The sequence below is a fragment of the Trichechus manatus genome, unplaced genomic scaffold (genome assembly GCF_000243295.1).
Source record: "Trichechus manatus latirostris isolate Lorelei unplaced genomic scaffold, TriManLat1.0 scaffold00047, whole genome shotgun sequence".
In the NCBI taxonomy this organism is placed as follows: Eukaryota; Metazoa; Chordata; class Mammalia; order Sirenia; family Trichechidae; genus Trichechus; species Trichechus manatus.
The window spans coordinates 14,190,695-14,202,670 of NW_004443983.1; the positions used below are offsets into that span (position 1 = coordinate 14,190,695).

General features: G+C 32.2%; 1 protein-coding gene across 1 annotated transcript in view; it reads left to right on the plus strand.

Moving 5' to 3' along the window:
* FBXL17 (F-box and leucine rich repeat protein 17) overlaps positions 1 to 11,976 on the plus strand; it is a 567,698-nt gene that overhangs the window by 68,143 nt on the left and 487,579 nt on the right. The window lies entirely within an intron of this gene.

The window sequence follows — 11,976 nt, forward strand, 5'->3', positions numbered from 1 at the left end:
ATAATTTTTCTTTGGAACGTATTAATTTTTTTATCCAGTACATTTACCTGCCTAATTATATTAGCTTAGTAATATTAAAATTAGTTCACAAACTCCAAGGGATCCATCAGTGATGATAGCGATGCCCAAATATAAACAGAATCTCAGGAGGAAGCTAGCTAGTATTAAAAATTCTGATATAGACATCCTAATGTGGATAGTGTGGAATTTATGACTAAAAATAAGAGACTCCAAATAGTATTTGCATATTCTTTTTGTTTTTTTTAATTTTGTGAACCAAATTCTAGATAAGTAAAAATATCCAATTAGGCCTGGGTTTTAATTTATTGTTGGTAGATTATTCCTAGTGTTGCAGTTCTTTTGGTGGTGTTCTTTTCTGTTTATATATTCTGTGGTTTAGATCCTGTGTTTTTTAAAAAAGATGTAGTTTTTGTTTCCTTTTAAGACTGTGCATAGAAAAATCAGAAGGGAATTTGGAGCAAATCAAATTATCTGTAAGATGTAGTGTGAAAGTGCTGTCTTGGGCTCTGTGCTCAAGTGTTGGCAACAGGATAGCGGATTGAGATAAAGAGCCAAATTGTTAGGCTTGGCAAATATAAATTTTTTAAGGTTAGATGGCAGTGGGATGTGGGGAGTACATTAAGCCTGTCGTTTATGAGCCCATGTTTCAACTACCTTTCTAGCCTGTCAGTCAACAAATGAGATGTATTGTTTGGATCTAGGGACAGGTTTTGGCTTACGCTTTTCCTTATCCACAGTAATGAGGTACTGCTAGGGTTTTAGGATGTCTAAGACTTAGTCTCATTTATTATTTTAGTGGTTAGACTTAAAGGGAGGAGAATTGTTGAATTAACTTACTATGTTTTTAAAGATTTGCTCTTCTGAATGTGGTTTTACAAACTATGATTGAATCTGGCTTCCAGATCATAGGATGCACCTTTTCCAGCATTTTGTTGTAGTGATGATTAAAAAGATACATCATCATGAAAGTGCTATGCCAGTTGGACAGGAACCCTGTCTTCAGGCAAAAGTATATAGATTTTGTTCCTTCCAGACTGCTTGTGTGGTGAATAAATACTGTTATAATTTCTGCTTTGGATCTTGTTTACTCATATCACCTAGGTTGTCTTCCTTTGTTGTCTTCTTGAAGTTCTTGTTTAAGGTCTGAATGCGGAGTTGCCTGATGGGCATTAGATGGGTGAGTAGTCATGGGAGTGTTTTGTTGAATTCTTTTTTTTGGACTGCACTTCTGGTTTTGAGTAGCTGAAAAGTTGAAAAGCAAGCTAAAGTCCACACTCTTTTGATATTTACTTTTTTTTTAACCCTCTATCTGTTGCATCTTATTTTGTATAGCTCCATCAAATTTAGCTTGCAGAAAGGATCTATATAGTATTTATCTTTAGTGGTTGCTGTATGTCATTATTTTTGTTTATAAGATTTATATTTTTTGAAGTATGGTAGTAGAAGTAATCAGTTAACTACAGGAGAACTCATCGAGGTTAAAAATTTGTAGTGTCTATTATCAGATTTTCATTGACTGTTTTTCATTTGAGCATAAAATCTAGATATTTATCATTCACTTTAATAGGATATATAAACAAATACATTGAGACTCTGTAATCCAAATAAAAACAGTTGTAAATCAGAGACTTTCTAATTGAACTATATTTGCATGATTATTCTTATGTTTTATTTACCTCGTACTGAACATTTCTTAGAAAAAGAGGAAAACGTATTCATTGTTGTTTAAATGCCCATACGAATGCCTAGAGATTATAAAATTATTTGCATTATTTGCTAGCTTTTCATTTTAACTCCTCTTAGTACACGATAGAATTAGGTTATGCTCTAATTTTATATTCTTTCAGTAGAGGAATCAAAATATTATATTTCCATATACTTTTACTAGGTTAATATTTGTTTTAAATACTTGATAATTTTGAGTAGTTTGATATTTCATATATTTTAAGTTATTGCATTATTTTTTTATTTGCAATATTTTTGGTAGAGGTGAAATTTACATAATGTGTAAAATTAGCCATTTTAAAGTGAAAAATTCAGCTTTTTTTAGTACATTTACGTGTTGTGTAACTACCATCTTTATCAAAACATTTTCATTACTCCAAAAGAAAACTCTATATTCATTAAGCAGTTGCTCTCCATTTTCTTCTCACCCTCATCCTTGGCAACCACCAATCTGTGTTCTATTTCTGTGAGTTTGTACAGGACATGATTTTATACATACATACATGCATGCAATATATATATATATATATACACACACCACTTTTCCATTGATTCATTAATAAGCATTTTTCTCCTCATTTGTAATTATACGCAGTTCCATTATGTGACCTGTTATATATTCTACCAATTACAGTTGTTTTAAGCTTATGGTGAAGAATTTAATGGAAAACAGTGTGAAAGATAAAGCTATATTGTATATTCCACTGAATTCCATCATGATGGAAGAAGTTTCCAATAGCTGACTCTATTTTTCATGTCCACAGCCTAGGAACACTCTTGCTGAAATACTGTTTTCATCGTTTTAGAAAGTCATGGCTTGCTTCAAAGTTTTCTCCACTTACTAGACTCTGTACTCAATACTTTCTTTACCTTGCATTTCCTCTTCTCATCTTGTTTTCTTCCAGTGTTTGTTCATTACCTGTAAGCTCAGCTGAAACTTATTTTTTTCTTAGATACTCTTTAAGAATTCTGCCACATTTTTCCTTTCTTGTATTCTATCAGCTTCCTGTATTAGTAGTTCTTATTAATCCATTGGTAATTTGTTATAGGTTTACATTTGTTCATGTCTTCCAATGTAAATGGGGATAAGATTATCTGTTCTTCTTTTTTCTTTTACCTGTATGCAGTGACTGAGTATATATTCATCATTGTTTTGACTAAATGGATAGTTGCTAGGTCTTCTTAAAAATTAATTTTTTTTTTCTGTATAAAATTGTAATTTTTGTGAAAAGGACTGTAACTGAAGGTGAACCATCTTATACTTAAGTCTTTTTGGCTTTCTTCTGGGAAAGCTATTTTGAGATGGAAGAAAAATAGGGTTTCTTTCAAATTCATGTTTTTCATGAGACATTTACATGTCAGTAACTTTAAATGTGATTATTTATACTTCGCTATGTACATGAAAATAAAGCTTTTAAAGTATAGCTCTGTATATATACATTTTATTTTTATTGACAACTTGATTGGTGAAATATTTTTCATTCTATACCAGCATTAATTGATTCTTCATTAGTTTTCACACCAGCAGAATGACAATGAGAATTTGAGGACGTCCCCAAAATGTCTGTTCTATTCAGGAATTAAGTAGTTTTTAGGAAATTATTTCTCAAAGTGAATGTTGAAACGCATAGCTGTTAAAATTTTTTAGATTGCAGATTACCTATTATATATTTTTATTTTTTGGTTTACATCCCATTGAGGGTAGTTGGTTATTTTAGTTCTTCCACCACGCCGTTTTCACCTTTCTGTTTTCAGACAACCCTAAGAAAAATCTTTCAAGATTACTACAAAGTGTAATCTGTTTTGTCATACTTTCATCACCTAATTCTTGAAAAGATGAAAGTTTACTGGTTGCTTCTAGGGTTAAGTTTGTTTAGAAGAGCTTGACTTTATTGTTACAATTACAAAGTGGTAGATTAAATAATAATACTTGATACACATCCTAGCACCACCAAAATGCCCGAAGCAGATCTGGCATTAAATTTGGCTCGGAATGCTGACATTACATGGCTTGAGAGTAATATACCATGCAGAAATTACCCTAGCAACTCTTATTTTAATGCTTTAGACACAATTCTTAGTTTTCAATTTAATAAATTGGTTCTATTTATTTATTATCTTTTTGTCCTTTAGTATGTTTTAACGGTTTTGTAGAATAGAAAATTGGGGAAAGAATAGCCAAGAAGAAGAATAAATAGGCATCTTGTTAGGATAGTGTAATTTGTTTCTTCATTTTCTTGGAGGATTAAATGATATTTTGAAAATTTAAAGAAAAAAAGGCAAATATTAATTCAGCCAACTGTAGTGTTTTATACTGTATTATTTATCTTATGTTATTTATAGTGTATTATTTATAAATGAACATTGAAGAACTCCTACAATGCTATTCTAATGACAAGTAAAAGTTATCAGTAAGATGGTGTCAAATTGATATTTGACCTTTGTTTTAATTTCTAGTATTTAGAAATGATTGTTATTAATACCTTTTAAAGAAAAATGTTTACATATACTCTCCACATTGCTCAAACATGAATAGAGGAACTTATTTTTAGTACTTATTCTCCATATTAGTGTGAGAATCTGTAGTTTAACAATTGAAATTATTGCGTTTATGAATATGTACATTGTTATAGGAGACTTTCCTATTTTCAGATAGTGTATGGCCATACTCTTAAGTAGTGGTTTCATTTACTATTAACATGCTCTTTGACGGCTGGCCTTCACTAATCTCACACCATGAATTTGAGACTTTTTTCTTAAAGCTTTATAGTTGAAGTGCAATACATTGTGTCATTTGTTTTCTCCTGGAAAAGGATTTAAACAAACTTTCTATTGCACTTGCTGAATATGTATTTCATAGTAACCATCGTGAAGTTCACAGCATTTAAGGAGATGAAGAAGCAAAGATAAAAGATACACATTCAAGGAGGCTTGGTTTCACAGTTGGTGCATAATCCTTTCTGCTGTCATTGGTGCCCTAACCCTGTACCTCCCAGAACAAAAGAAACTGAATTGGAAATTGTGGGAGCTGGGGAACATTCTGTTGGCAGCTCATCGCATGGCCCATAGGCGTTGTCAGGTCTCAGTTTGATGCTCTTTATTCTTTCTGACAGATGTGAGGTAGGGTCTATGAGGGGGAAGTCGTTACTAGAGAGAGGGCAGTGTCAGATCAAAAGTAACCAGTGATCAGACAAGGTAAAGGGCTGTGGAAAATAGGCTCTCTTTCTCGCCTCCACACCTGCCTGATCACTGAAGGGTATAGGCCTTATGTGTCAGGGCAAGTTGATTTTCTTTGATGTACAGTGAATTAGAAGTCAGAATGGAAGCGTAACTGGAGTACAGAAGATTTTGACTTTCTAGTTCTTGGGCAGTTTGGGTGTTTAAATTTTTACTTTAATTATCTAAAAGTTATAGAAGTTATTCTCTGTTAAAAATGAAATATTAAAGCTTACCCATACTAACCTTGTTATAACTATTTTTTAATAAATAAGCAAGTTGCAATATAGTATAGAACAGGCTTTAGAAATAACCAAACTTTCTGTCACACATCCAATTGTAATTTTAATTAGAGCATTTCGATAGTTTTAATGATGGATGTAAAGTACATAGTACTGAGCTTGGCATATAGTAGGTTTCATCATAGTAAATTTTTTGAAAGTCACCCCACTGAGTAATTTAGAATAAATTTGTATTAACTCTTTGCCCTCTAAATATACTTATTACTTTTTTTTTTAAGACATGGTAACCCTTTATAATCAAGTCAACTGAAAGAAACTTTGACGAGACAACCTCAGTGGAGTTTTGTATGTATGGTTCTTGTTCCCTCATATTTCATGTGAGGTATGTCACTAAAGTCCAGAAGAAGAATGATACTTGTATCTTTCATTAGCTTGCTGTGTGGTTAAGTTGAAAATTGAGGCATATTCCTAAATATTTTAACTATGTTTTCCTTTGTTTTAAGAGCAAAGACTTTGACCCGTTAGATTTCTAATGTCTCAGCTTTTGTTGTTTTCAGATATTACTGAATTTCCATTCATGTTCAAAAATAGTTAACACTCATTTTTCCATTCAATTCTGGAAATAAGATTTATTTGAAATTACTAATTTTCCAGTGAGAAAAATAAAGAATCTTAGTGCGTGAGCTTTTTAAATGTTATTTTTCATCTAGTAGTTTGTCTAGTTATCTTTGCATGTAGACCCTTGCAAAATAGACCTCAGCGGCATAGAATTTTACTAATAATCTTTGGTTCATAACATATTATTTTAATTGGTCCACGTGTGGTCTTACTTCATTATAAAAATTAATTTACTTAAAAAGTATTTAATGTTTATCCTGTGAGCCCTCTACCCAAACCAAGAACTAGAACATTACCAGTTGTTTTTATCTACCTATTCTTCCTTTCTCTCATCTTCTGACTCACTTTCAGGTGTAAAAAGAGGTCACCACTATCTTGAATTTTATGTTTATAATTTTTTCCCATTTTCTTACATATGTATTTATGACTAAACAACATATGGTTTAGTTTTTACTTATTTTTAATCAAATAAATGTCTATAGTGGTCATTGATGAAATATTAAAAATAGTGCTTTAAGATAGTTCAGTGCATTATTTAAGAAAGATAATTTAGTATATTAATCTAAGGGAAGTGTATTTCTAAACTTAAATTTGATACTTTTTAAATCTAATTTTAAAGCTCTCTCTATTGTTATTGTTCTTTAGAATGAGTATACAGTATCTGTATGTCAGCCTCTTACATTTTGCATCTTTTATTTATAAATTGCATTCATAAGTATGGAAAATGAGGTCTTTTCTTTCTTAGTTTTATTTTGCTGCAGCAATTGTACCAGTTCCTGTCACTTGATATGCAGGTTAGAAAAGTTATTAATTGGTTAGGTGCTGGAGGTAGTAGTTGGTGAAGAATAGCTATCCAATTACCAGTTTGGTATGGAGATAAGTGGATTTTAAGCTTACCAAATTACTTTTATGTTTACTTATCAGTTTGTAGCATCATCAGTAATTTAGTAAATCTAATAACTTACCATTTTCATAAGGGTAAAATGATTGTATAAACTTCTTTGATTGCTAGAGGTACCATTGATTTAATAACAGTCTTCAAGAGAAGAAAAACAAAAACTATATGAAATATTTATATTGATTTTAAGACTTCCCTGATTTCAGAACTACCAATTTGCAGAAAATATTTTTTGGTTAATACCTCATTATGGTCAGGTGAAATAAAATATTTCTGCTCTGACTACAGGAGGATTTTTCTCCACTTTCCATTTTTTAACATGTAATTTTTGCAAAATAAAAATATTTATATTCATATTTATTTCTATAGTTTTGCTAATCCTTTGGAAATTAGATTGGTTATAGCCAAGAAAAATCAACGCTCAGAGTGGTTAATGATTTGTAAATAAATATTGAGTAAGCTAATTGATTGTTGTTCCTGGGTGGTGCAAATGGTTAAATGCTCAGCTACTAACTGAAAGATTGGTGGTTTGAATCCACTGAGACACACATTGGAAGAAAGGCATGGCGATCTGCTTCCTAAAGATCACAACTGTTGAAGCACATTTCTAGTCTGAAACAGATAGGGGTGCCATGAGTCAATATTGACTCAACAGTAACTGCTATATGTATGTAAGCTAACTGATGAAATATTATTTGAGATCAAATTGTCACATTTCAACTTTGATTACAACAGATTTTGTCCCTCTTTTGAAGTAGTTACGATCAATCAGATTTGTAAGAATGTGGGATGTATAATACATTTTTGTGTGACTCTCCATTTTTAGTAAATTTTCAATTTAAATAGAGAGCTCATGCATATATATATATAAATAAGATGGGTGAAGTGATTTCAGATTAATGTGGTTTGAGTTTTGAAAGGGGGATAATTTTTTTGTTAGTGTTGTTACCATGTTTCTTTCTCTCTTGATAGATTCTATGACGGATTTGCCTTATAAAAGATTCTAAAAGATCCATATTGAGTGTTGATTTGTCAGTGCTCTCTAAAGTATATCTTTGTGAGATTGCTTATATATGATTAATACAGCTGGCATAAAGTGTTTAGTAGTTTGAGAAGCTTCAGATAGTTTATTCCACTTTATTCAGTATTCTGTAAAATGAGGCACATTTGGAGAAGAAAAACAGTAACACCCTTGCTGCTTTTTAAAACAGTGTCAAATAATTTTATAAAGATATAGCAGTGTAGTTTCTTGTTTTTTCTCAGTATGGATCAATCATTTGGAGAATTTAATTTAATGGGAAAACTCTATAAATGGTTTATAGCAGTCACAAATACATTCATTGGTTTATGGTATTTTGGAAAATAGAAGATAAGGTTAAAGGCAGAGTTTAGAGTGGAGTGACATTATTTAATACCCTCGAAAGTGATATTGAAAGCTTGAAAATAAATGATGCATAGTTATAGGTGGTGTGATCCTGGAGAATATATTCTCATTGCTCGTTTATAGTTATAAGCTACATGGATCAATTGACTTATTTACAAGTTGAATCTCCTACCATTTACTCATTCTTTCAGTAGCATTTATTGCATAACTACATACGAAAGGAGCCCTGGTGGCACAGTGGTTAAAGTGATGGACTCCTAAACAAAAGGTCATTGGTTTGAAACCACCAACGGCTCCACGGGAGAAAGATGTGGCAGTCTGCTTCTGTAGAGATTTACGGCCTTGGAAATCCTATGGGGTCTCAATAAGTCGGAATTAACTCGACATCAGTGGGTTAACTACATATGAAGCTCCATGATTCTAGATCCTCTTTCATTAGATGTCATGCCAGCCCACTTGCTTTACAGTAACTTGACTAATGGGGTAATTTCTTTCTATCTTGTATTTACCTATCTCTACTGCTAGCTGAAAGGTTGGCAGTTTTAACCTACTTAGAGATGCCTTGGAAGACAGGTCTGGCGATGTGCTTCGGAAAGTTCATGGCCTTGAAAACCCTGTGGAACAGTTCTACCCTGTACACATGGAGTCACCATGGATTGACTCCATGGCAACTAACAAAAAGAAGTACCAGTAGGGGAGGACAGTAACACCCCCAGTCAAAACCATTGCTCCAGAGCCTAGACTCTTTATCTGTTGTATATTTAAGAGTTTGAAAATGATGGCATTTAGATAATATTTTTAGTAATGATGATGACCTCTAAGTTATTTTATCTTAGTTATTTACTTAAGATGAAATATTTGAAGATTAAAATTAAAAGAGCTACTAATAGTGTAAAACCTGGTGGAATTATTACGATGATTTGTTTTAATAGTTTTTTATAAAGATACTTTCTTTTTTATAAAATAGCTTTACTGTTAAAAGGCTTGTTCCATTGAGCCATACCAGTACTTGGGTAGTACATGGGTAATAGTACTTGAAGAATTAAATAGAAAAATTGAGTTGTGGCATTATTCCATTGGGTCAGTGTTTTATTATTAAGAAATTTTTAAGGACATTGTTCACTATAGCACATAGAGTCCTCCCTTTGAGGGCCCTGTGGAAAATATTCCCTCTGGGAAAGTTATACTTCTGAGCAATTGGTTTCTTTTATTAATATTGTGAATTTTATAAAAGCTTATGTATAGGTCCCATTTCTCTTTTTGTTTTGGCATTTTAGAAAGTGAGAAACAAATTAGTAAACCAACTAGGGCAAATAATTCAGGGCTTCCATCTTTATTGTAGAATAACTTTTTTAAGCTTTATTTTCTTTTTGCCTCAATTATCCTTTCTGTTTATTTTTTTCTATTTCCATGAGCTGTCTCAACTGCTTTTTGAAAAGAGGCAAGTTATACATAAATACAAATAGAAGTACTTATATAAGCACTTTTAACTTGAAAATATCTTCTTTGAATAGGCTATTGTGGCATATTGAAAAGTGCCTTGGAGTTTGAATTAGAAAGATACAGATTTAGATATTATATTTGCCCCTTTGTTTAGTGACCTTGGGCAAGTGCCTCCGAGGTGTTTTTCTCATTTGTAGCATGAGAATAAAAGTATTACCTCAAGATTGAGTCAGATAGTTTATGTGAAAGTGGTAGTCTCATGTTTAAGTGATCAGTAAGATTTTTCCTTACTCAGTTACCTGTCAAACTTGTGATAAACATTAAAAGCTAATCAAAATTTTTAAAAATTTGGAAGGAGTCTAGGAAATATTGAGAAACGTAATAAGAAGCCTAAATAACCCTTGTTTTTATTAAAAACAGTGCATTATCTTGTGATTAATTTCAAATCACTTTTCATGCAGTACCAATATGTATGCATTTGTCCCTATTTACAAATTATACTACATATTCTCTTCTACAACATTTTATTATTGGTGGATACTTTGGCTCTTTTTTCCCCCATAACAAACAATAATAGCCATAAATTTCGATGATTTTCTGTCAGAAAAATACATTTTCATATGTATCCTCTTTGTTATCTTGTCCCAATTTTGATAAAACCAAGAAGCACGTCTTTCCTATATATTACCTTTCGCCTGTATTCCTAGTTTTTTGTTTTTAATAGTAACCCTGTCTGCCATTGGAATTTTCTGAGATCATCAAATAGACTTAAGATACTTCAAAAAATGTTTGATATTCTGTAAGTAATCATATTATTAGGGAACATTTTTTTCTTATGAGAAGTAATTGATACTTTTCTTTGGGCTGAGCCAGATCAAGGAATAAGCAGTGAGTCTAGATCGCTTGGTGTTTACTAACATCAAGAGTTTGTGGAAAGGTATCTTTTGTGTTAGATTCCAATTTCAACATCACCATTTTATTAGTTGTGGATTCCTTCTTATATACTTAATTAAACCTTTTGGAGCCTTAATTTTTTTTAATCCATGTATTTCAGATAATACCATCTACTTTGATTGTTGTGAACAATAAATGGACTGAGCCAATATATGTAAATTGCCCAACAAGGCATCTTGGCAAATAGCAGTTTACAAAATGTTAGCTTTAAGTCTTTTCTTGTTAACTTCCCAACAGTCATTTCTCTTCATGACCAAAGGAAACCTTCGGCAAGGGGAAGAAATAACTGGTGGTTATTGTATGTTTTTGAGAGGGTCTGGTGAATGTTTTGTGAGACTCACATACTTTGGACACGTTATCAGGAGGGATCAGTCCCTGGAGAACATCATGCTTGGTAAAGTACAGGGTCAGTGAAAAAGAGGAAGACCCTCAATGAGATGGATTGACATAGTGGCTGCAGCAGTGGCCTCAAGCATAACAACTATTATGAGGATAGTGCAGGACCAGGCATGTTTCATTCTGTTGTGCATACGGTTGTTCTGAGTCGGAAGCAACTCAACGGCACCTAACAACAACAAGTGAACCTTTTGTCTTGGGGGGAAATTCTGGAAGAGTGATCTTTAACTTGCTGGTAGTTGCTTGTTTTTTCAAAACTCTTTTCCAAAGAGGGGTGGGGTGGGAAGATCTTCAGTGTAAACAATTCCAGTCCATTAATTTTTTTCTTGGGTAGCTGTTTTTTTCCTTACCATGAATCCTCATTCTTAGTAGTTAAAGTTTCTTACTATTTAGTGGGAGCTACGCCACACCATCTATAATTAATTTGATTTCAAGTTTCAGAAAACCCAAGTCGATTTGATTTAGTGTCTCAACAGTGCATTTAGGGACCTGGTTGTTTTGGCTCTTTGCTTAGCTTTCTACTATGTCAGCTTCAATTTAAGTCTAGATCTTCTTTTGGTTCAAAGATTGTTGACAATATCTAAGAACATATTGTGTGTGTATCATAGTTAATTCCTCTTTTATTGCCGAATAGTATTCTGTTAGATGGACATACAACAATTTGTTTATCCATTCACCTGTTAATGAACGTTTTGGTTGTTTTCATTTTTTTTTTTTTTAACTATTACATATAAAGCTGCCATGAACTTTCATGACAGTCTTTGAATGGACATGCATTTTATTTCTCTTGGGTAATACCAAGGAGTGGTATAGCTGAGTTATGTAGTAAGTGAATGTTTAACTTTGTGAGAAACTGCCAAGGAGTTTTATAAATTCTTTATATAAACTTTTAAAAAGTTTTACAAAAAAAAGTTTCAAAGTTTTTATAAAATGTGTTGTGAGATTGTTAACCATTGTCATAGGGCAACATTTGCAGTAACTATTAAATGAGAAACTATTTTGTTCTGTAAGCCTTCATCTTAAGTGAGAATAACAGCACAATTGGAAGAGCGTAGTCAATGTCACTGAACTGTGCATGT